We start from the raw sequence: 24,540 nt of genomic DNA, 5'->3' as shown, positions 1-24,540 counted from the left end.
CATTAAGCAAGGATCTTACTTAATTTTATTTTTAAATTAATGTCTTGTGGATGTACATGATGGTGAGATCCACTCTGATATATTTATATAGGTACATACGAATAATAGGTCAGATTCATTCCACTGTCTTTACCTCTGCCATATATTTATAACATATATAAAATTAAGAATAATTTAATATAACTGAACCTTAGTTTTTTTCCAGCTCTAAAATGGTGGTGACTTGTGTCCATTATTTAGGTTTCGGTCCAAATGTTATTTCAGGCTGTCCATTTTAATCCTAGTTGATTTAGGACAGAAAATGCCAATTAGATTCTAATGTCAAAATTAGGTTCCCTATTGCATTACTCCTGTTATGATTTAAATATGAGCTGTGTCATGTGTGAGACAATGCAAGAATGTTCAGAGGTAAAATGATTACATTATGAAGTCAAAACTGAATTAGCAGATTAATCCACTGATATGGATTAACCAGATGGTAACTATAAGAACATAGGGTATGAGGGGAGGAAGTAGATAACTGATATCATGCTTTGAGATTTATATACTGTCTCTGGTGACTGAAACTCTCTCTGCTTTCTTGTTGCCATTTCCTGAAATGCTTTTCTCTGCTATGCTCTTCCACTATAATGTCTTGCCTCACCTCCAGCCCAGAGCTATGGAGTTGGGCAACTATAGATTGAGCCTCTGGAAATATGAGACAAAATAATCTTTTCCTTCTTTATACTGTTCTTGTCTGGTCTTTTGGTCTCAGTGATGAAAAGCTGACTAAAACATCTCCCATCAAGACAAAGAGGTTGAACAAATTTAACACTCTATCTACAGGAAAAGAGAGAAACAGCATGCATCATGTAGAACCAGGTAGCCTCCACACAGACTGAATCCTTTCTATGCTGAGTTAGGACACTGATTTCAGTTCTCAGAAATACTATTTTTCTTTTCATGGAGAGGAGTGAGTGAAAGGACAGGATAAATGTAAGAGCAGCAACTTTCATTCTCTCCTGGAGAAAGTAGCTGCTCAGCTATAAAGAAAATAGTCAAATGAAGGATAAGTGTGACTCTCCAATGCCAATTTCATGCATGTTAGTAAAGACTAAAGAGATAGGAGTAAAATCTCCTGAGAACACTGGAAATATTAAAGATGAATTAATGAATTCTTTCTACTGTGTTGTGTTGTTATAGTATTTGAATCCAACAAACCTGAAGTGAAGTTGGCCAAGCATTTGTACTAATGAACACCAGATCTGTTATTTCCCTAACATGAGAATTCCAACTGTAGAAATTTTTCTCAAACCATTTTACAATCCCTCCACCGCATCCCAGTCATCAGTTTCATCTAGTTTTAAAGTTCATTGTCCAATTTATCAATTTATGATCTTACATAGACATAATTTAGTGTCCTGATTTACATCCTACCAATATAACCTACTCAAAAATTCTCTACAGATTTAAGTTAAACTGATTTTTCATTTAATATAGGAAACATAAAACAAATATTCATACTTTAGAAATTCCTTTGGAGATAATCTAATTTAATTTTATTGTGCATTCCTTAATATATACCTACTTTACTTTTGCAGTGGTAATATGAAAATATTTCTGACTCGGGATACATATTTATTGAAAATTACCTCTCTGTGAATTTACCATTTTACCTTGTCAAAAACATGGACTACATTTCTGGTTATCAATTTGAAGTTATAACTAACATGAGGGTATCATCATCTCCACAATGATCTCCACATCTCTACAACCTCAATCCTCACCTCTACAAATATGATCCTTATGAATGATAACATTTATGTTTTATGCAGCACTTTTGTCATTGTTATAAAAAAGTAGATTTTTCAAGAGAAGAAATATTTATAATTTTAAGCACCAGTTTTGTAGCTTTGAAATGGTCTTTAAATTATAAGTGGTTATTTTTTTGCAAAGAATTGTTAGATTATCTTATTGAATACATATTCACTTCTCATTCATTCTAAAAATATTACAAGACTTTTCCCTTAAGTATTTATTAGGCATGGAGACATGAAACATATGCCAAACCATTTTTTCCCTCTGGAGTTTTAATAATCTTATGTAGGAAGCCACTTAATTTAATATGAAGAAGGTAGCAATTCATAGTGAAATCCAGCTGTGAACACAGCAATATGTGAATACAGGTGGTACTAGTTCTACTTTGGGGAATGGGTAATATTTCCAGAGATGCCATTTCAATTGCTGCTACTTCACTGTCTCCTTCAGGCTCTGTAGATATATTTGAACATAAGTGTACAGGCATCATTAGTTAGAAAAAGTGTAGCACTGACTGTTTATAAATTAAGTACTACTTTCAAAAATAAAAAGTGTACTATTACAATATATACCTCCCATTCTCAACAATATCAGACAAGATTTAGAGTTAGATTTTCTTACAGCATTGTAAGACATGCACAAATCAAGTAAACAGAATGAGTTCAATCTAGTACAGTAGATCATTTATGGTCTAACCTTAATATTTATAGCTAAATATGCATAAAATATTTTTAAAAGTAGAATTGTTTTATGACTTTGGTAAGAAACTAGAAAGTGTTTGATTATTAGAAACATATTTCTAAATCAATTTGATTACAAGACATAATTATATTGATAGAATCAGGCAAAGCAATTTGCACTATGCATTGTCTCATTTTTCAAGTAATGCCCAACACACTAACTATGGGAAATGGCATTTATTAGAGTATTCACCACCTAAATCCAGTTATCATTCTGGGAAATGCTAGGATTAAACATTTTTTTTTGCCCTTGGCATTGGTGTGACTATGGGATTTGCAATATAAGAATAGACCTCAGATTGGGAGGGAGGCGACAGGTGTACAATGTGCAGAGTTGGGACCACTTAAAATCTTCTCCAGAAAAGCAATGAAAGCACAAAGATTGGGAAAATCAAGCTGCACACCTTTTTCAAGCAATCTTAGAAGCATTTACTCAAGCAGGGGATAGAAGTGGCTAAATCTTAGTAAGAGGAGTTCTAGAACATTTCAACTTAATGCTGTTATGATTCTCTTCTCTCTAGCTTTGCAATAGCCTTGAAACCAACAGCTTGTTACCATGACAGCTAGGGAAAATATTAGATTAACAGTCACTAGAAAAGGATACTGGGTACAAGCTCCACCAAAAAACCTCATGCCAAGAGAATTTTCATGAGTTTTTCAATCTGGTGGGTCCTCAAAAAGCTCTGATCCAAGGCTTTTCTCTATTTCATCTGACTCAGGTCTGGAGGCAATGCAGTGGGAGGGAAAAAAAATCTCCAGGGAATATTTATTGAAAATAATCAATCATAACTGTTCAACATCATGTATTCCTGAGACGGTAATACAACTCAAGGGAAGCACAAGGCAAAAAGAAATAACTAGGGAATGAGATATTCATATGAGTAATTTAAAGGCTTTGATACAATCTGGAGGATCTAGAAGAATCTAAAACAAAATTGATATCCATTACATAATTCTGTAAAGCATAATACAAATAGATCAAAACAAAATCTACACAATATATAAATACTTATAGACATAAAAATACAGACATAAGTAAAGGCTAGTTTTTCCCAACTCTTCTGGTGACCAACACATTGCTGAACACATGGCATTGGTGGCTAGAGCCACTGAAACTCAGAGCTGGAAACACAAATCCTTTCCCCTCTTTCCTCCTTACTTCTTCCTTCAAGGCTAAGGGAGAAACAGTACCACATTAAACAACAAGAGACGGCATGACCACAAGGCCAGTACCTCTTTCTCTGAAAATTATTGCTAAGTCATGGATAAATAAATTCACATGGTTATTTTCTAGCAGAAGATAATAATACAACCATTAGGAAAGAAAGTGCAATAAAAAAAGTTCTTAACAAAAGAAAAATTTATCCTTTTGAAAATAACAATCTCATGATGTAAAAAAGACCTTAAATAGTCCAGTACAACATCTACAAAGAGATAAACTATCAATAATAGCTGTGAAACAAGAATGGTAGGTTATGTAACAAACAAACAAACAAAGAAACCAGGATACTATCATTCAAGAAGTCAATTTTTCAAAAGAATCAGGCATATTGAAAGAACTAAACTGAGATCTTCTAAGTAGAAAATATCACTACTAAAACAAACAGAATCACTTTATTGATGGGATAAATAGAAATCCAAATATATTTTCAAAGAAAACTAATAAGCTTAAAAATTAAGAAAATATTTTCAAATGACATCAAGGATAAAAAGAGATTAAAAAACTTTAAAAGGTAGATTAAAATCTTTCAACATTTATTGTGTTGGGAGCCGTATTACCACATAAGTTTGATTCACAGCATTTTATGCTACTGCCTAACACAATACAAAATAATGCTATTGGCTAAGCCTTTTTACATGAAAAGGTTCAGAGAAGATGCAATAAGAAAAATATATTTATTAGGTAGAATCTAGAGACATCAGGTACAATCTTCTAAGTCCTTCTATGTTTGAGCATAGGATGTGTTTTCTCTCAGTGAACCACAGGAAAGTGTGAAAAGTCTCTGCTGAAGGAAACCTTCTAAAGACTTCAAGGACTGTGGTTGTTATGGGCCTAATCACATAGGGATATCCTACTAAACAGCCAATTATATTAATTGATATTTAGGAGCTGAATAAGGAAACCAGGTGCACATTATCAATTCTGATGTTTTTGTAAAGCAACTTGGTTTGGCCAGAGTAGCACAGTCCATTTCTTTACATGTGCTAAGAATATCTTTATTAATGACATAAGTCATTAATATAACTTATGAGGGTCACGTTCAAAGAGGTTGTATGTCAATTACAGAACCAGCCTTACATAGAGGCATGCAAGGATTAAGAAAACACGTATAATATATTAACTCCTTTCTTATATCTGTCCAATGGACATATTAACATTATTTTTTAAAAAAATTATCAGTAATAACTTTCTAGAACCAAAGAAATAACTAGTTTTAGAAGCAAAAAAGGCTAAAAAATACAAAACATTATAAAATATTAAACATTACACTTTTGCGAAGGAAAACTAGAAATGAATTTCTAAAAGCAAACAACGAGAAAAGACATTGTTTAAAGATTAGATTAGCATTAGACAGAAACCCTGCAATATTGGAACAAGAAATCATTATAACAATATTCTTAACATTCTGAGAAATATAGCTGTGAACCTAGAATTACTAGTTATAATAACTTTTTTTCTTTAATTTCACAGATGAGTTAAGGTCCTTTTCGAACAGAAGACTAGTTTTATTTAATAAAATCTACCTTTTCATTTAGAAAGAAGAACCAGCAGATTTCTTCAGCAAAGACCTTGAAAACAATAGTATAATGAAGTATTGAACAATGAAATGAATAAAGATTTTTGGAATTTGATAGTAATGATTAAAATTTTGTAGTAATTCTTTAAAACTAGACTCCAGTCCAAAACAACACCAGTGGAAGTGTGGTAGGTTAATAAGGAAGGTAGGGCAATATGGGACATCAAACCATTTAAATAAAGTTATGTTTTTGTATTTTTAAGAAATAGGATATTATGAAAAATCAGCTTTGAAGTTTGATGTAATGATGTCAATCAAAATAGTTAATGTCAAATATTGAAGGATAATTTACCAGAAAAAAAAATGAGTATGGATGAATCTTTGTCAATCTAATGAAAATAGAACAAAAATTAAGTAACCCAACAAGGAACAAAAAAAAAGGGAAAAGCACAGAAAATAACAATAAAATATGATATAACAATGACAGTGTACTCTATGAGAATAAAATTAAACTTATTGCTAAAAGAAATTTTCTTGTGCTTCATAAAGCATATTTTAATTTATTTACTTATTTTATGGTACCAGGCACTTTACCACTGAGTCATCCCCAGCTCCTTTTTAGTTTTTTAGCCAAAAATGTACAACAACAAAGCAAGTAACAATATTCATATTACAAAAAAAACATATTTAAGGAAAAAAAGAAAATATTTAGAAAGCCCAATTAATTCCATGTAGCTAAAAGGAAAAAAAAATCATGAAAAATATGTAAAATGTTTTTTTCTACCTCTAGCTTTGAAATATATAAAGAAAACCTGACAGAACTTGACCAGAATTTTTGATCAAAAGTATGGGATGATGATGTACTTATCTCTATATTTTTTAGAGTGCAAAAAATGTCAGAAACTGCCAAACTCATTTGCACAAGAGTAAAATGATCTAAAAATTAAAGCTAGCTCAGAAAATCTCACTTAAAATAGAAGCAAATACTGTAAACCAAATATTAGCAAATTAAATTCATTATTATTTACTATTTAAAGAATGATGAACAATGGGGAGTATCCCAGAAATAGTTTCATTTATATTATAAAGATTAAGCCTCATAATCTCAAAACAGTATATGATATATGATCAAATCTAGCATATATATCATTAAACTAGAGAAACAAAGGAAAAGTCCTTTATCATAATTAAAGACCTCCTTGTAAATTCTACTGCAATTATCTGAAGGAATGAAAATAATCACATTCACATTAATAGTAAGTCAAGGGGCTGGGGATGTGGCTCAAGCGGTAGCGCGCTCACCTGGCGTGCGTGCGGCCCGGGTTCGATCCTCAGCACCACATACAAACAAAGATGTTGTGTCCGCCGAGAACTAAGAAAAAATAAATAAATATTAAAAAAAATTCTCTCTCTCTCTATCCCCCTCTCTCTCTCACTCTCTCTTTAAAAAAAAATAGTAAGTCAAGTATGAAAATTATTATTGCTACTGAAGACAGTAAAAAGCCAAGGCCAAATCAATAAAATAAAGGGGAAAAAAGTCCATGTTAAGATTAAAGGATTAAAATTGAAAAGTAATCATTAATATAATGTGAATTTGTCTAAAGAATTTATGAAAATCAGCTGCTGAACTACCTGTAAACTGTAAGATCAAAATTTTACAATAATTGTGTAGTGATAAATAGTTCAGCTATACATAAGCAGTTATCTATTAAGAAATCTACAGAAGAAATCACTTTCACATTTCATAAGAATAAACCCAATCAAAACTACCAACAATGTGCAAATTCTAAATGAAGAAAATTTCAAATTTTAATGAGAAACATATAAAATATTAAAATAAATGGTTCACAGATCATAAAATTAACAGTGAAAATATATCAATATTCCCTCAAGAAATCCATATATTTTTAATGTAATCATAAAAGAGTACTTAAGGAAATTAATTATAATATTTTATAGAATCAAAGTGTGCAAGAATATTTGACACAGTTGGGAAATAACTAAAGGGGGAATTTGCACTTACATATAATTAATTTGCATTTTATTTATTTATTTATATATCTATATATCTATTTTCTAATAACTTTTTTTTTTGTTGGTCGTTCAAAACATTACACAGTTCTTAATACATCATATTTCACAGTTTGACTCAAGCAGGTTATGAACTCCCAACTTTACCCCGTATACAGATTGCTGTATCACATCAGTTACCCTTCCATTGATTGACATATTGCTTTTCTAGTGTCTGATGTATACTGCTGTCAGTCCTATTCTCTACTATCCCCCCTCCCCTCCCCTCCCCTCCCCTTTTCTCTCTCTACCCCTTCTACTGTAAATCATTTCTTCCATTTGTATTATCTTGTCTTACCCCTCCTTTCCTCTTATATATCATTTTGCATAACCCTGAGGATCGCCTTCCATTTCCATGCGATTTCCCTTCTCACTCCCTTTCCCTCCCACCTCTCATCCCTGTTTAATGTAAATCTTCTTCTCAAGCTCTTCGTCCTTACCCTGTCCTTGTTTACTCCCCTTATATCAAAGGGGTCATTTGGTATTTGTTTTTTAACGATTGACTAGCTTCACTTAGCATAATCTGCTCTAATGCCATCCATTTCCCTCCAAATTCTATGATTTTGTCGTTTCTTAATGCAGAGTAATACTCCATTGTGTATAAATGCCACATTTTTTTTATCCATTCATCTATTGAAGGGCATCTAGGTTGGTTCCACAATCTTGCTATCGTGAATTGTGCTGCTATGAACATCGATGCACCAGTGTCCCTGTAGCATGCTCTTTTTAAGTCTTTAGGGAATAGACCGAGAAGGGGAATAGCTGGGTCAAATGGTGGTTCCATTCCCAGCTTTCCAAGAAATCTCCATACTGCTTTCCATACTGTCCTTTTTCCTGCATCCTCTCCAGCACTTATTGTTGTTTGACTTCCTAATGGCTGCCAATCTTACTGGAGTGAGATGGTATCTTAGGGTAGTTTTGATTTGCATTTCTCTGACTGCTAGCGATGGTGAGCATTTCTTCATGTACTTATTGATTGATTGTATGTCCTCCTCTGAGAAGTGTCTGTTCAGGTCCTTGGCCCATTTGTTCATTGGGTTATTTGTTATCTTATTGTCTAATTTTTTGAGTTCTTTGTATATTCTGGTTATTAGGGCTCTATCTGAAGTGTGTGGATTAAAGATTTGTTCCCAGGATGTAGGCTCCCTATTTATCTCTCTTATTGTTTCTTTTCCTGAGAAAAAACTTTTTAGTTTGAGTAAGTCCCATTTGTTGATTCTAGTTGTTAACTCTTGCGCTATGGGTGTCCTATTGAGGAATTTGGGGCCCGATCCCACAGTATGTAGATCGTAGCCAACTTTTTCTTCTATCAGATGCTGTGTCTCTGATTTAATATCAAGCTCCTTGATCCATTTTGAGTTAACTTTTGTGCATGGCGAGAGATAGGGATTCAGATTCATTTTGATGCAAATGGATTTCCAGTTTTCCCAGCACCATTTGTTGAAGATGCTATCCTTCCTCCATTGCATGCTTTTAGCCCCTTTATCAAATATAAGGTAGTTGTAGTTTTGTGGATTGGTTACTGTGTCCTCTATTCTGTACCATTGGTCCACCCGCCTGTTTTGGTACCAGTACCATGCTGTTTTTGTTACTATTGCTCTGTAGTATAGTTTGAAGTCTGGTATCGCTATACTGCCTGATTCACACTTCCTGCTTAGCATTGTTTTTGCTATTCTGGGTCTTTTATTATTCCATATGAATTTCATGATTCTTTTATCTATTTCTACAAGAAATGCTGTTGGGATTTTGATTGGTATTGCATTGAACTTATAGAGAACTTTTGGTAATATCGCCATTTTGATGATGTTAGTTCTGCCTATCCATGAGCGGGGTATATTTCTCCATCTTCTACGGTCTTCTTCTATGTCTTTCTTTAGGGTTCTGTAATTTTCATTATATAAATCTTTCACCTCTTTTGTTAGGTTGATTCCCAAGTATTTTATTTTTTGGGGGGATATTGTGAATGAAGTAGTTGTCCTCATTTCCGTTTCAGAGGATTTAAAAATTAATTTATTTATTTTTATTTATATATGATAGTGGAATGCATTACAATTCCTATTACACATGTAGAGCACAATTTTTCATATCTCTGGTTGTGTACACAGTATATTCACACCAATTCATGTCTTCATACATGTGCTTTGGATAATAATGATTATCACACTCCACCATCATTAATAAACTCATCCCTCCTCCATTCCCCTCCAACTCCCGTGCCCTATCTAGAGTTCATCAATTCTTCCCATGCTCCCGCTCCCTATCCCACAATGAATCAGCCTCCTTATATTACAAACAGCCTACTTATATCAAAGAAAAGATTTGACATTTTTTTTTTTAGGATTGGCTAACTTCATTTAGCATTATCTTCTCTAACTCCATCCATTTACCTGCAAATTCCATGATTTTGTTCTCTTTTATTGCTGAGTATTGCTTTGTGTATATATGCCACATTTATTTTTATCCATTCATCTATTGATTGGTTCCACATTTTAGCTATTGTGAATTGTTCTGCTATAAACATTGATGTGGCTGTGTCCCTGTATAATTCTGTTTTTAAGTCCTTTATGTATAGACAAAGAGGAGGGATATCTGGGTCAAATGGTGGTTCCATTCACAATTTTCCAAGGAAATCCATATTCACTAAAATGAAATTAAACCCCTATCTCTCACCGTGAACAAAACTCAACTCAAAATGGATCAAGGACTTAGGAGTACAACTAGAGACCCTAAGTCTAATAGAAGAAAAGTAGGCCCTAATATCCATCATGTGGCATTAGGCCCCAGCTTCCTTAATAGGACTTCTGTGGCATACGAATTAAAATCATGAATCAATAAAAGGAATGAACTCAAACTAAAATGTTTCTTCTCAACAAATGAAACAATCTGAGGTGAATAGAGATCCTACATCTTGGGAGCAAATCTTTACCCTTCACACATCAGATAGAGCACAAATCAATAGGGTATATAAAGAACTCAAAAAACTAAATACAAAAAAAAAATCAATATATGTGCCTGAACAGACATTTCTCAGAAGATGATGTACAATCAATCAACAAATACATGAAAAAAAAGTTCACCATCACTAGTAATTAGAGAAATGCAAATCAAAACCACTCTAAGGTTTCATCTCACTCCAGTCAGAATGGCAGCTATTATGCATACAAACAATGATAAGTATTGGCAACGATGTGAGGAAAAAAAGTACACTCATGCACTGCTGGTGGGACTGCAAATTGGTGCAGCCAATAAGGAAAGCAGTATGGAAATTTGTTGGAAAATTGAGAATGGAACCACCATTTGACCCAGCTATCCCTCTCCTTCATCTTTACCCAAAGGACTTAAAAACAGCATACTACAGGGACCCATCCACATCAATGTTTAATTTGTATTTTTAATCTGAAATAATTAAAGTAATATAATCTCTGATGAATAGAAATATGAAAGATTAGAGAGCTCTGGGGAGAACAGATGCATAATCAAAAATTTGGTGTTTCTGAAGTAGTGAAAGCTAATAGAATTGGTAAAGACCATTCAATGAAAAAAAAGGCTTTTTACAAAACAATAAAAATAAATAACTTGAACATGTATCTGTAATTTTTTTTTCAATATGGTCAAACTGTAAAGTTTACTTGGAGCTGTGGATGTAGCTCAGTGGTACAGTTTGAGGGCTCACAATTCAGACATCTCAATCCATAGACAGCTGGCTCCATTCCTCAAGGCTCAAGGTGAGACAGGAACAATATGGTGAAGAGTGTGGAGAGGGAAGTGGCTTACATGGTGATCAGGAAGCAAAGAGAGACTCCACTCGCTAGACACAAATATATACCCAAAGCCACATATCAATTCCCACCTCCTCCAACCATATACTGCCACTTCAGTTACCACACAGTTAATCACTCTCAAGGGATTAAATCATTGATTTGGTTTAGACTGTTACAACCCAATCATTTGTCCAGTGAATCTCCTTGCACTATCTCATACATGACCTTTTGGGGAACACCTCAAAACCAATCATAACACCCATCTTTCTTCTTTTTACTTGGCTTATAAAATACCTTTCCTTCTCTTTCAATTGTGAGGAAGCACAGTCCTGAATTTGGTAGAACTCATACCTGATACAAGATTGAAATTCTTGAGGTTCTTAAACATTTAAGGACACCAACAACAGCCTGACAGTGAATTTTTTTTCCCTTTCTTTCTCCACCTTTACCTGCTTATCTCTTTGCCATCTTGGTAAAAAATTAAGAGGTGGTGATAGGAACCTACAAGTTGCAAAACAACTCAGACTAAAGAGCCCCTATCAAAGACCAGGCAGCCTGATAGCTCACTTCTGAGGATATTGGATACCCTCCTGAAAACTGCTTTGCTATTAGTCTGGATTGGATTGTAAATTGGTAGCATATGTTGATTTTTTATTGTTCTAGTGTCTTGTCTTTGTATTTACTCAATCGTTTTGTCATAATTGTGATGTCTACTGTCACTATCTGGCACCTTGGCTCAGAGACAAAAGAATTTTTTCTTATACTGTTTAGTCCCTTGATGTTATGGTTTGGATATGGAGTGTTCCCCCAAAGACTTATGCATTAAAAGCAATGTTTAGAGGTGAGAATTTTGGGAAATAATTGGATCATGAGTGTTCTGGTCTAATCAATGGATTAATCCATTGATGTATTCATAATTTTATGGAATTATTATAAAGCAGTGAATGCTGTGGGAGGTAGGGCTTAGTTGTAGGAAGCAAATTCTGGGTTCATGCCCTGAGTGAGTTTACTTTTTTAAAATTGTTTCTTTTTATTTATACATGACAGTAGAATCCATTTTTATCCATAATTATAAAAGCATAGAATATATCTTATTGGTCCCTTAGTATATCTCCTTTCCTGCCCCTCCCCACATGCCCTCTTCCCTTCTCTCTACTGGTCTTCTGGTCATAGGCTCATTGTTAATTTTAAAATTAATTTCTTGATGAATGGGTTTACTTTGTTCATGGACCCTTCCAGTTTCTCTCTGCTTCCCAGCTTACATGAGATAAGCAACCCTATACCACACTGCCATACTGCTCTGCCTAATCACAGGACACAGCAATGGAGCCAACTGAGCACAGACTGAAACCTCCGAAACCATGAGCCAAAATTTATCTTTCCTCCTCTACATTGATTTTCTTGGGAATTTTGTCACAGCAGTGGGAAACTGACTAATACTTTCTTCTTGCTGGGAAACTAACACACTTTCTTCTTGCTGCCTGTGTTCTATCTTTGCCCCTCCCATTAAGGTTCTTCCTTTCCTGAGGGCAATGATCTGAAGAGACCATACTACCCCATATCAACTGGCTCTGATGATAATTGGAGTACTTTGGTAAGCTTAATTTATACACACACACACCCTTTCTTCCTATCTTCCTTGTATACTCAAACACTGGTATCCTATCATCCTTGGCAAGGGTCTTCCAAGAACTTTTCCCCCTGCTGTTTTTTCCACACACTCTAGGCAGCCAGTTTTCAAATTCTAGGTTTATAACCACCACCACCCCCCTTTTTTTGAAAGGAGTCCCTGAATATTAAAGGATTGTTGAGTAAAGGTCTATGGCAGATATTTGGGCTGAAGAGATTATTTTTCAAGTCATTTGTCTAGAAACATTGTTGATCAGGCCACACTTGACCTTCAGGGCTCCCACACTCTTGGAGACATCTGGTCTTCCTCTGATCAATCTGAAAGTACACTCTGGTTGAATGTAATTGTCTTATGTATTCTTTTGTCTTTTTTTTTTTTTTGGTTTTCTGTTTATAATGGAGGTTTAAGGATTGACTTGATTCTGGCAGACATTTCTTGAGTACCACCTATTTATTCAGCCACCAAACAAGCCTCTCACAAAATGGGTGCTAGAGACAGCATTGGACAAACTTACTATGTACATTTCTACCCAAATTCCTAAGAATAGTTGTGGCTGGGTTGTATATGGCTGCTTATTTGGGGCAGGAATTTCTCCTGCACTTTTTAATTGAGCTTATAATATCTTATGACTCCCCACTCCCATCCCGGTGAAATTCACTTTTGAATCCTGTGGGCCAGGTTGACATTCTTGTTTAAGTGGCATGCCTAAATTAAAACATTTCTTATAAGCCCCATTAAGATAATTCTTGAACTCCAATTGCAAGATTAGCGTGTTCTTCTACTTATGTTAGCTCTTCTGATGTCTGTTTATATTAGGAGAATTAGTTATTAAAGGTTGATTGTAGCTTTATTATCTCATCCAGTTCTAATTAAAATACAGACCACTAAGAGTTACCTCCTTAACCATCTGAAATCAAGAAAGATAAAAATGGAGGCTTTTAAAAGTCCAAGCTGCTGTGAGACTTACATGAGACTTGCAAATAAGAATCTTAAAGATTTGTCATATAAACAGATAACCTTAACTTGTATTTCATTTTCTCATAGATATAATTTGTATTTAAGTGCCTGTATAAATATACATGTATTTATTTCTATCTCATACCTGTCTCATACTCATACATATTAAAATTTTACCAAAAAGTCATATAACCTTGATTTGTGTGTATATTTGTTTTAGAGAGAGAGAGAGAATTTTTTAATATTTATTTTTCAGTTTTCGGTGGATACAACATCTTTATTTTATTTTTATGTGGTGCTGAGGATGGAACCCAGCGCCCCACGCATGCCAGGGGAGCGCATTACCGCTTGAGCCACATCCCCAGCCTGTGTGTATATTTCTGCATGCTAAAATTTGGGTACATGCTATATGATGTGTCTACATGGTAAAAGCTTCCAAAATATCCTATTCAAATTGGCAGCAGATGAGTGTTCATATAAATTAAAACATAAATTTTATTCATATGACAAGTAAATATTTGACAAATGAGTTAATTTAAATTTTTGGTAAGGTAAAATAAAAATGTCTTTGAAGTGATTAACATATGTTTTACCTAGGTTGCTAGCCAAAATCAGGAATATGTTTATCTCTGTAAGATGTTTAAAATTGTTTCAATGTTTCAAATACAGCAATTTTTTCTAAAAATTATTGTTAAAAATAAGTAAATTAGGTAGATAAAATGGGATAAATGCTTATAAATGCATATAATGGAGGTAAATCATCTGAGACATTTATAGGTTAAAGTACTGAAATGTCAACTGCAGAATTTAAATTCAACTGGTCTTAACTTCTTAAAGACTACAAAAGACAATATATAGTTGCATCTATTAAATACGCTTTTATAAATTGCTGGTATACACGGAAAAACAGTTGAAGACTGTGTTCTTTTTGGGTCATTACGTTAAAATAAGGTTACTAAGAATTAATATTAAATTTAACTATGTAAGTCAGCAAAGTTTTCAAAATATTGATCATCTCTTAGTAACATTTATAGATATAGCTTAAAATACAATGATTCTGTGTTTTATACAGATAATTTGATGTGCTTTCCACTGTCTTTATTAGGTTTCTCATTATTTAGGAAAACTGAGTCTTAGTATCTATTTGTTTTAAAGTGTACCTTGAATGACCCAATTCATAACTCTGGTTAAATGAATAACTATTATTTTATAGTGAGATATGATGTATGTCATTGATACGAATATTCTATGCATTGTATAAAATTTGTGAAAGTCTGATGGGTCCTGGTATAATGCTGTCAGTCACAATTGTTATCCAAAAATGCTATATACAATAGAAATAACTAAATTGTTTTGTAAGTGGCTAAATTCTTGAAATTCTAAACATGACTCTTCTAAGTCTTTTTTCTTTCACAGTTTTGAGTCTTTTCTAAAGCACTTTATATTCAGATTTATGAATAAAATTTGAACAGTTACTCTTGAATATGGCTTTCTGATAAAACTAGATATTTTATAGACAAACTTGTTTTTCTCTGATTATCTTTGATAAAAATTGCTATTACAGTAAAAGGATTATGATCTTGGTTCAAAATTATTATACAACCTGGATTTGTTTTACTCTCATTGGTTTTGCTTTTACTTTCTTTCTTTTTTTCCTTTCTTCTTCTTCTTCTTCTTTTTTCATTATAATTGTTGCCTCTCAAAATTTTCCAGAAGTGCTACTCCTAACAAAGTAATCTGGTTCTGTGTTTTGAGACACCAAATATAACCTTCAGGAAAGATAAGATTAAATTTACCAATGGACTTCAATGCCCCTGTTATCTGGAGAAAAATACAAAAAGCTAGAATTAAAATTAAATACTCCCACTTGGAAACTGGTGGAGTGGCCTCCCACTTGTTCAGCAACAAAGGCTTGGAGGGCAAAGCCAAAGAAGATGATAATGTTAAGAGAATAGCCAATATTTTTTCCTCACCTTCCAAGATCAGCCAGAACCCAGGGGATAATGGGATTCCTCTACAAAATCCCTGAAACTCTGGTAAGTCACCCAACCTCCCAATCGGGGGATAGCAAAGACACCAGATACTAGGATCCAACCAGTGCACATTTGCACAAAGACAAAGGTCATTAGAAAAGGAAATGCCCTTATGCTATTAAAGGAAGACATAAGGTCAGAGGGATGTTGATCCACCCCAGAAGCTAACACAATAGGTAAAGAAAAAGACAGAAGGAGAAAATTGGCTTAGTACAAGACCCCTGAAGATCTGCTCAATGACAACTACCGTGTCTAGGTCAAGCAGTGTGCATACTTTTCAAAAGAAAGGGTACTGAGAGAGGAACTGCCCTGATTATCCCAGTGAGGGCCAAACAAGTAGAATATACTACAATCCCAAGCCCAGATATAGTCACCTGAGGAACTACAAAAAAAAACCCCAAAACAAACAACAAACAACAACAACAAAAACAGGAATGATCTACCAAACTTAAAAGAATGCTAGTTTGGATCCACTTCTGGGGGGGGGGGCGGGGTGCGGGGGGGGGGGTGTTAAGGAGCAACTTGTGTACATTTTGTGTACATTGATACAGCAGGAGTGGGAGCTGTTTTTTGAAGGACAGGAGGGGTATATATACATTCCACACAGCTTATCTTAATTAACATAAACTAGATACAGCAGTCAACCAATAAGGAATCTCCACACTTAATGGCTGGCATTACTTCACAAATCACTCCCTCTGGCAAAATGCCAGGCACCATGTTGACTTGTTTACAGACCCTAACAGTCAGCCTACACACATATAAGTAATATGTAGATCACTTTTAGCTTGGTAACTTTGATTTTTGTCACCTCCTGTTTTTTCCTTTTTTGTTGTTTTTTTGTTTTTTTGTTATTGTTGTTGTTTGTGAAGAAGCATATTTTCTGACCTTTCTAAGTATAAAATTTTTCACTTCTGGCTAAAATAACCAAAGGCCAATGGGAAGAAAACACTATAATCAATGTAAGTCAAATGATAGCTTTTTATTGTAGTGACCAAATATAGAAGACAAGGAAAAGTGAGAAGAGGAAAACTTTATTTTGACTCAAAATTTCAGAGGTTCAGTCCATGGTTGGCCAACTCCACACCTCTGGGTTTGAAGTAAGGCAAAACATCATGGTACAAAGACATGGTGGAGAAAAGTGGCTCAATTCATGATAGCCAAGAAGCAGAAATAGCACTTGAGTGCAAAGATTCAGGGTTAATATAATCCCCAAGGATACAACCCCAGTGATCTACTTCATCTATGTCTTGTTCTCTCCTCTTATAATTATCACCCATTAATGCATTCAAACTATTTTTTTAAATTTTAATTTCTTATATATGACAACAGAATGATTACAATTCATATTACACACATAGAGAACAATTTTTCATATCTCTCGTTGTACACAAAGTAGAGTCACATTCTTTGTTGTCTTCATACATGTGTTTAGGGTAATAATGACCATCACATTCCACCATCTTTCCTCTCCCTATGTGCCCTCCCTTCTACTCCCTACCTTTTTCCCCTTTGCCCTAAAGTTCATTTAATCCTCCCACCCCACCCACTGCAGCATATTATGGATCAGCAGCCTTAAATCAGGGAAAACATTCAGCATTTGTTTTTTGGGGGGAATGGCTAATTTCACTTAGAATTATATTCTGCAGCTCCATCCATTTACCTCCAAATGCATGATTTTATTTTTTTTAATGTTGAAAAATATTCCATTGTTTATATATACCACATTTTCTTTATCCATTCATCTACTGAAGGGAATCTAGGTTGGTTCTACAGTTATGAATTATGCTGCTATAAACATTGATGTGGTTGTGTCTCTGTAGTATTCTGTTTTTAAGTCCTTTGGGTACAGACTGAGGAGTGGGATAGCTCCATCAAATGGTGGTTCTATTCCAAGTTTTCCAAGGATTATCCATACTAATGCATTCAAATTATTAATCCATCAAATGGATTATTCTGCTGTTACATTATAGCTCTTGTCATCTGATTGTTTCACCTCTAAACACTCCTGCATTTTCTCACACATGAACTTTCAGGAGACACCTCATATCTAAACCATAACAAATACTAATTGCTAGATCAGTTTTAAATAACCTAGAAGAAAGGCAGAATTCACACTTTTATAATATCTGGAACAAATACCTCTGATGCTCCAGTAATGATTCCCTGGGAAACACCAAAGAGATTACTTAAAGTCAAATGGTGTCCCAGATTTGAACTGACAAACTCATGTCTATTATTGTTAAACTCAGCATGACATCAACATGAATATTATACAATAGGTTTTTGTAGCATAAGAAATATGTGAATTGTGTCAGCAATGTTCACAGGTTAGTAGCTTTTAAAACTGGGTTGTTCCATTTGCTCAAATTCCAAATGAATTTCTACCAGCTACTTTGGACACCATTATCAAATATATACCTTAATGGACTCATATTTTTCAGGAAACCATGGACACAAGGAGCCAAACTCAGAATTATATAGCTGCATGCATCACCTGGAGACATTTATCTATTAAATATTACCAAAAGCCCATTTCCTAGGACAAGGCCATCCACTTAGCAATTTATACTTCATTATGGGAATTCATGGACCATTAATAAGGTCATAGTATCTTCCCCCTGTACCATTGGTAGATAAAGTCCTAAAGATGAGAAACAATTCTATTATTCTTTCCATTTGCAGATACCAGAGCAGAATATGGTTATTCAGGCTCTCTGGAAAGTATACTGGCTGAAAAGTCTACCACCTCCCTCCTAAACAAGGTAGTAACATCTGATTGTATTGATAAACTCTAGTTCTATTGTGATTGCAACCAAATATATCTTGCTTCCTCAGAGGTCTCTAAATTTCTCTAACCTTCACTTCTTCACACTGTAACAAGAGAGCCATAGACCTTATCTCAGCAGGCATACAGGCCACAATAAGTATGACTACATCATGGAGAAGGTTTGTCTACAATGAAGCCACCCTGCACAGTCTAACCAATTTAACCACAAAAATTGAAATTGTCATATTAAGTACCCTTGAGGTTTTCATGGGACTTAACTTTTCCCTTAACTCCTTAGCAAATGTGGTCCTTGGAAACTGTCTAGCATTAGATTATCTCCTAGTGGAACATAATGGTGGATTAATACAATACCTACTGTACTTCAATAAACTACACAGGAACAGTGGAAGTAAACCTCAAGTCTATATGTGACCACAGAGAAAAGCTACACACCTTTAGACAAGGCCACTTTCATCTGAGAAGTAGTTAAGTCTTCCCTAACCTTCCTAACTCAATTCCTTCTTTTTTCAGATCCACTGTTGTTATTATATTATTGTGAATCTTTGGCCTTCATATTTTTAATCACTTGATGAAGCTTGCAGCTTCCAGGTTACAGCAATTTTATGTCAATATGATGGTTCTTCAAGGATTCCAAACAATATCTTCAAGAGAGGAATCAGGTCTATATATATCCTTACAGCATTCAGCAAGAGATTTTATGCCTTAGGGTGCCATAGAATTTACATGTCTATGATAGAAATGTACCACTTAAAAGTTAAGATGAGATCTTTGACCCTTTTTCTTAAGAATTAGAAGAAAAAATTCTAAGGGGGAATAGGGTAGTCTTGAAAAAAGGCTCAAAGAACTCCTCCCAGATCCACCTATTCACCTGCTGAGACCACAAATCACTCCCTACTGCCTGCCACCAACTGGAGGCCAAAGCTTTTATACACCAACCACTAAATTTCGTCTTTCTTCTGTCAGAGAGTTTCTTGCAAATCCACATACACAAGATGCCTGAAACTGATCATGAAAAGACCTACCTGATTGATGGTAGTGAGCCCATCTGCCATCTTTCAATTATCAAAGGGCAAACAAGCCCTATATGCATAAAGCACATCACTATGTCAAGTGCCAACCTCAGTGCCAAAAACAACAATCTCAAATCAGATGTGTGCAGAAATCCTGGATAATGCACAATTTTCATCAATAGCATTTGCATGAGAACTAAAAGAGTTTCACACATTGGCCCTTCAGAGAGCAAGTCCAGTCACCCTGTCCCTTATGCTGTCTCCCATGTACTTGATAGCAGCCCCAATAAAGCCTTGCTCAGTTGGTATTGTTTGCTTGTTAGTGATTTCTATTTCAAATTGAGCAAAAGAACCATGGGTGATTGGCAACATAGTCTACTGATCTTTGACAAAGAAGTAAAATCAACGAAATGGAGCAACGATTGTCTTTTCAACTTTTCAACAAATCATATTGGAAAAATTGCACATTCACAGTTGAAAAAAAATAATGACTCTGGACACAGACCTATATCCTTCACAAAAGTAACTCAAAATAGATAATAGACCTAAAGTTAAAATGGGAAACTATAAATATTCTAGAAGATACAAAGGAGGAAATATAGACGATTTGGAGTATCAAAATTTTCTTTAATATAATAATGAAGTCATAACCCATGAAAGAAATAATTGGTAGAATAGACTTCATTAAAAGTTAGAGCTTCTGTTAAAAACAATATTAAAAGAATGACAAGATACAGACTGTGAGAAAATATTCACAAAGGTTCTATCTTTTAAAATGCTGTCATCCAAAATATATAAAGAACACTTAAGACTCAACAATAAAAAAATGAACAATTTAATTAAAAGATGGAAAATATCCCTAAACAGACACCTCACCTAAGAAGATAAGAAGACGGATAATAAGCATATGAAACATGCTAAACATAATATATCATCAGGAAATTCAAATTAAAAGAACAATGAACTATCACTACCAAACTGTTAGAATGACCAAAATCCCAGACACAGATCACAGATCTTGGTATGAATAGAGCTCAGTGAGAACTCTCATTCAATGCTGGTGGGACTATGAAATGGTACAGCCACTTTAGAAGACAGTTTGGCAGTTTATTACAAAAATAAACATATTCTTACCATATGATCCAGAAATCACATTCCTTGATATTTACCCAAGGAATTTGAAAACTTATGTCCTGAAAAAAAAATTGCACATGGATGTTTATAACAGCTTTATTCATATTGCCCAAACTTGGAAGCACCCATGATGTCTTTTAGTAGGTGAATAGAAAATTAAACTGTCATACTATATAGATAATAGAATTTAGTGCAAATTACAAAACAAAGAAGTTTTTAAGCCATGAAAAGGCTTGGAGGAAACTTAAATGCATGTGTTTAAGTGAAAAAAGCCAGTGTGAAAAGGCTAAAAACTGTATGATTCCAAAGGCTACATACGGAATGATTCCTGGAAAAGGCAAAAGTATAGAAACAGTAAAAAGATCAGGGATTGCCAGGGTGTAAGCAGGGAGAGAGAGATGAATAGATGATGCACAGATGAGTTTTAGAACAGTAAAGCTATTCTGTGTGATACTACAGTGATGGATACATGCCATTATATATTTATCAAAGCCCATAGAATGTACAACTTCAACAGTCAATCCTAATGTAAACTGTAACATGGGGTGATAATGATGTGTCATTGTAGGTTCATTGATGATAACAAATGTACCACTGTGGTGGGAGATGTTGACAGTGGATGGAGAAGATTGTGCATATGTGGGGGAAGGTACCACGTAGGAATGCTACCTTCTGCTCAGTTTTGCTACAAACCTAAAACTGATCTAAAAACTAAAGTCTATTTTAAAAAGAAAATGCATTCATATTTTACTATTATCATATGAAATTATTTTTAATTGGATAGTTGGTCTTAAGTATACTCCCAATTTGTAAATTGATTTCAATCCTTTGCAGGATATTAATAATAATACAAAGGAACAGAGAACAAAAATTGAAATCCAATGATGAAAACTCTTAGAAGAAGAAGGAACAAAAGATGAGAACACAATATTGATAAATCAACACAGGAGTTTATTATTCAAGAAAATGAAAGCAAGTTTTATGTGCTATCATAAGCACAGTAACTTTTTAATATCTTATGAATGCTGATAAAAAAAAAAACCAACAGATAACATTAAAGAAGGCTCACTCCATGCCCAGCATTCTTGCTAAAGGTTTGGTATGCAATGACTATTTTAATCTTTCTAAAAAAATTCCATAGGTGGGTGCTGATATTTTATTTCCATTTTATAGATAAGAGAAGGGATGAAGTATGTTAATATATTTTTGAGATATAAACATCCTTACTTTCTTGATAAAAAAAAAGCATGTACTTGGTGATGATGAAATGAGCTGTTGGATTCATTTGTTAATATTTTAACTAATTTTTTGTACTACATTGCTACAAAATTCTAGTTAAAATATAAAGCATACATATTTAATCCTTCATGTATATATTTAATATATATATTAAGTATATATAAGTCATATATACTTAATCATTCATATATTTATTTTCTGTTTATGTAGACAATCATGAATTAAAAGTATTAAGACTCCAATTAATAATGGGTGCCATTCTCCTTGAATATTTATAATTTATGATTTAGTAATGTTAGTGTTATGTCATCTGGTACAAAGATGTTTATAATTGTTTCATCCATAATAGGAAGGTGACTTTTACTTTTATTATCATAACATATTTTTCTTCTTGTTTGTCAGCATCTTTTTGACTTTATGCAAACTTATCTCTGATTAAGGTTATGAATACAACTTGCTCTTTGTTTTCAATTGCCTGGTATGTTTTCCCATTTTTTAATTTTTCAATCATGCTGAATTTTCTTGCTGTAAAATCAAAACATAGAAAACTATTTTGTTTTGTAATCCAATCTCAATATATTTTTGACAGGAAATGGGAAAACCATTTACATTTATTGGTATATTAGAAATGTTGATTTGTGGTTCTGACACATTGTTTTATGTTATTTCCTCTTAGAACTTTGCACAATTTCTTTACTCTGTGTTTGATTTTCTTTTCTTTTTCTCTATGTGCATACTTTAAACATTTATAAAGTGTTTTTTTTAAATTTTGTTATTGGTACTTTCAAAATTATTCCTTAATAAATTAACTGCATCTCTCTATTTTTATAGACTCTGTAGTTTAGTTCATTAAAATATGCAATGGTAAAAATTTGTTTCTTATTCTTCCCTATCTTCTCCTTCAATACATTATATAATCTTGATTATAGTCTACCTTTGGACGATTAATTGTTGGAATACTTATTTCTTGCTTTATGTGAGTTTCCTTGATTCCCAACATTTAATTGACTTTATACCCCATCTTCTTTTGTCATTCTCATACCTATTTTTTTAGATGTTTTATTTTTATATTGTCCAGATCTGTGAGATTTATATTCCATTTTATTACTTTATTCTCAGATTCTCAAAACTTAGATTAATAAATGAGTGCATTCAATTTATTAACACAAATAATCAGTTTTTAATCCATGTCTCTTCCATTTGTCTCTTAGAAAGCTTAATACTTATTTCTTTCATTTCATTTCCAGTGATTTCCTGTTGTTGGGTTCATAAGAATAATATTCCCTGAGTTCTTTCATGTAGAAAACTGCTCATATCCATTGTGCTTAAAGGACTATTTAGCAAAAAAAAAAAAAAAAAAAAAAAAAAAAACTCTCACTCTGTTTTCTTTGATATCTTGTAGGCTTTGTTCCACTGATAGTGGATGATTCTATTCCACTACTGAATGTTGCAATAAGGAATCTTGAGAACAATATCAACATTTTCCTTTATGTTACTGACAGGTTTGCCTACATGCTCAAAAGTTTCCTTTTTATATCTAAATCCTAGTTACTGTACTAGAATAACCTTGGTCTTGATGATTCTGTGGCGGTTTTCTCTGGTAATCATTTAATCAGTGTTTCCTTTCAAAGGGAAATTTCACATCTTTTATTTTAAGAATGTTTCTTTCTTGATGATATATTTAAGTATTTATTTTTTTTCCATCATTTGTTTTTTCCTCTCTAGGGTCTCTGTGTATCCACTGGGTTACTTTTGCACATCTTCTCCATCTTTTATATTCTCTCTAAGCCATTTTTTCTTTATTTCTATTTTGTTTTGCTAGCCTTTCTCATTTCTGCCCTTTCTTTCCCTGATTATCTCAGTCCCCGGTTTATGTTGTAATTCTTCCATTTTCATTTTTAGTTTGTGATGATTCTAATTTTTCTTTCACTTTTCTCCTGAGATTTGCCAACTATGTGTCATTGGTTCCTCTTGTCTCATCATCTCATACTTGTGCCTTGTGGTGTTCATTCACAGAGGCAATTCATTTCTTGTGCCTTTATGAAAATTTATATAAAATTAGCATATTAAGACAAAATTTTCAACTTCCCTATGAAAACATTGTTATAGCATAATTTTTTTCAACAACTGGTTGGTTTTTCAGCTCCTCTGGAGGTCTTATCCTATATTATTTTTATATTTATAATGTATCCATTCTTTTTTTAATTACTCAAAATTAACTCAGTTCAATTTTTCTCCTCTAGGTTCCTGGAAAAAGGAGAGGGGAAAAAATAGCCTTTTATGGTTTTCAAAGTTTTCCCCTTTGCTGCTGCTACAGGAATAGGTTGCTTAGAGCAAATATTGCTTCTGTGTCTCATTTTTTGTGTATTCCTTCATTACTTTTTACAAACCATATCCAAGTGGGCTTTTGTCATCCAACTTACTTAGTCCAGTTTCCACAGCAGTTGCTGCAAAGAAGGTTTCACAAGTGAGAATGAATAGCACCCCTTCAGGAGTAATACTTTTCTTAGTTTTGGGAGATTAACCACTACAGAGTCCCCTCTACATTTCCCATGCTTTTTCCTTTGGCAGCTGCAGCCCAATTCCAGTTCCCGAATCGATTGTTGTAACCCAAGAAAATAAATTTTGCACTTCCAAGCA

The 24,540-nt window shown here is 33.7% G+C and overlaps 1 long non-coding RNA gene across 1 annotated transcript in view; it reads right to left on the bottom strand.

Annotated features, from left to right (window-relative positions):
- LOC120889095 (uncharacterized) overlaps window positions 1-24,540 on the bottom strand; it is a 30,015-nt gene that overhangs the window by 2,033 nt on the left and 3,442 nt on the right. The window contains exon 3 of the long non-coding RNA XR_013424998.1: window positions 6,578-6,647. This is a non-coding gene — a long non-coding RNA (uncharacterized LOC120889095). The remainder of the gene's footprint in view (window positions 1-6,577; window positions 6,648-24,540) is intronic.

The sequence above is a fragment of the Ictidomys tridecemlineatus genome, chromosome 8 (assembly GCF_052094955.1).
Source record: "Ictidomys tridecemlineatus isolate mIctTri1 chromosome 8, mIctTri1.hap1, whole genome shotgun sequence".
Classification (NCBI taxonomy): Eukaryota; Metazoa; Chordata; class Mammalia; order Rodentia; family Sciuridae; genus Ictidomys; species Ictidomys tridecemlineatus.
The sequence above is the reverse complement of the archived record's forward strand: the minus strand, read 5'-3'. Positions and strand labels throughout refer to the sequence as shown.